Source organism: Rutidosis leptorrhynchoides, chromosome 11 (assembly GCF_046630445.1).
Source record: "Rutidosis leptorrhynchoides isolate AG116_Rl617_1_P2 chromosome 11, CSIRO_AGI_Rlap_v1, whole genome shotgun sequence".
NCBI lineage: Eukaryota > Viridiplantae > Streptophyta > Magnoliopsida > Asterales > Asteraceae > Rutidosis > Rutidosis leptorrhynchoides.
Genome location: NC_092343.1, coordinates 382,781,556 through 382,784,330, shown reverse-complemented (window position 1 = coordinate 382,784,330; position 2,775 = coordinate 382,781,556).

Below are 2,775 nucleotides of genomic sequence, written 5' to 3'. Positions count from 1 at the left end.
GTATAGTGTGCCACAAATGTGTCTTCGGTCGACTATCATAGCGCCTCTTGACAATTTCCATGTGCCTTTACTGAAATGACTATCATAGCCCTGTTTGTCGAGAGCTACTCAGGAAAGTAAATTCAGCCGAAGATCTGGAACATGGCGAACATCCTTTAGAGTGATTGTGCTCCCGGAACTTATCTTTATCTTGACATCACCAATTCCTACAATCTTAGCGGAACTAGAATTTTCCATCTTCACAGCTCCAAAGTCACCAGCTTTGTATGTTGTGAAGTATTCCTTGTATGGAGTCACGTGGTAGGAGGCTGCAGTATCCACTACCCATTTCGTATCTTCGCGTGAGACGTGAAGGCATGTCTCATCATGAGTTGAACAATAAAATACCTCACCAGAGATAGTCACCAATGTTTCTTCACCCTTATTCTTCGAATGTGAACTGCTCTGATCTTGTTTCTCTTTCAATCTGTAGCAGTTCTTCTTCATATGTCCCTCTAATTCACAATGATAGCATTTATATATTGGTTTCTGCTATCAGCGGACCTGCCCCTGCTCTTGCTTCTGCCTCTCCATTTGTTTTTGCTACTAATTCGTTGTCTCCCCCGATTCTCTGTGACAAAGGCATGAGTCTGATCTGTGTCCATGTCCTTTCTCCTTGTCTCTTCACTGAATAGGGCATCCTTAACCATTGACATGGTAAGTTTTCCATTCGAGGCTGAGTTGCTGAGTGTTACGACCAGCGTCTCCCAACTATCAGGAAGAAAACTAAGTAGCAGTAGCGCATGAACTTCATCGCCAAGAGGCATCTCTACAGACGATAACTGGTTGACCAAGCTCTGGAACTCACTGGTATGCTCGGCAACTGAAGTTCCAATTTTAAGCTTCATGTTTACTAAACGCCTTATAAACAGGGCTTTATTCCGAGCAGTCTTTGCCTGGTACATGTCCTCCAACTTTTTTCAGAGGACATATGCGTCTGTCTCTGTGCAACATGGTGGAAGACACTATGATCAATCCATTGACGAATATGACCAATAGTTTTTCGGTTTAACTTCTTCCACTCTTTCTCTTTGACGGAATCAGGATTTGTACCCTTTAATTTAATAGGGTCAAACAAATCCTTACAGCTGAGAAGATCTTCCATCCGAGGTTTTCACAGCGTGTAGTTGGTAGCAGTGAGCATAATCATGGCTCCGAAAGATAATCCTGACTCTTCCGTGGACATTATCACCTTACAAATAATTTTTCAACACAAACGGGGTTGAAAACTTCAGAAAATTCAAAAACTCGACCAACGCCTCTAACTTAGCTCTGATACCACTTGTTATGATTATGAGAGGATCGCCTGGACGTTGGTAGACACAAATTGAGAGAAAATAACTCTATTACTCAGAAGAATAGATTACATGAGTAATTGAGTATTACAAAACTCAAATATAAAAAAACTCTCAAACTCACACACACTAACTAGGTTGTGATAACACTTTTCTGAATGATTTACAAAGGAGGTTTGCACCCCTATTTATAAGGAAAATTTGAGGAGGTGGAAGGTGTGAGCGCAGATTGGTGTGAATGCAGAAAATGGTGGCTAGCCGTAATCATTTCCAATTTTGTTGCTTCCTTATGAGTTGTCGAAGTTGGTTTAGCCGTCATTGTTTCCAACTTTGCTTCTTCTACATGAGTTGTCAAAGTTGGGCAACCTTCAAAATCTAGAAAAATCTAGATTACGTCTAGAATGGAAACATCTAGATAACGGCATCTAGAAGATACGGCTAGAAATCATCATTTGCCTCTAAAGAAAGACTTATGTATTACTATTTTTCTACGTTAAACCAAAATTTAAGGGAAGGGCTAGTAATTAACCTTTTTGTATTCAATTCCACTTGAATAGAGGCTTCACATTCTACAATTACTTTATACAATATGAAACTCTTCGGTCTTCATAAAAAAAACTTCTAACTTATATATATCATTAATATTTATTCCATCTCCAAAAACACATAAAAGGTAGGAAAAGATCAAAAATGTGAGGCTCGAACGCAAGACGCCTACAACCTCCGAACGCTACGGACAACAAAAATCCTCCAAAGTTGCAAGGGACATAAAAAGATCAAATTTGATGCCATTTAATGTCATCTTTGCAACCCCGTCAGCTTGCATTGCACGAGAAGATGCAGCTATGATGCTTGTCAATCTTGTCTTGACAATACGGATCCACTATTGTAAGTCTCTTGGACATATTATTGTCTCAAAATACAAAATATCAATAGTTACTTTTTTCTTTATTTCTTATGTGAATGTGAATAATTCAATTAAGAAAATCATATTCATGTAATCCAAAATCATCTTGACTCACATAATAAATTGTTCAACATCTTAACAATTAAAAACATCAATGCGATTCAACTTGGGGTACTGCCAACTCAGGTTTAATTCTCACTCTAAGCAGGGAGTTTCCAACCTTTGATGGTACTGCCAACATTAATGCGATTTGGGAAGGTCTCTGGGGGTTTTCCCAACCTTCGATAGTACTGCCAACATTGTCGCGAATTGGGTTTCCTCCTAACGCGTGTGTGGGTGACAAATGAGAGTATTCGATGTCGATATCGCCGTTCAAAAAAAAAAATACAACGATAAAGAAGGAACCTGCAAAGTTATTGAACGATCTAGATCTTCAAAATAGACCCGATTTTGTGAGAGAATTTTTGATTACTAGACGGCTAATCATGACGAGAGTTTGTGTTTACGTTCACGTTAATAATCCGACGACTGATC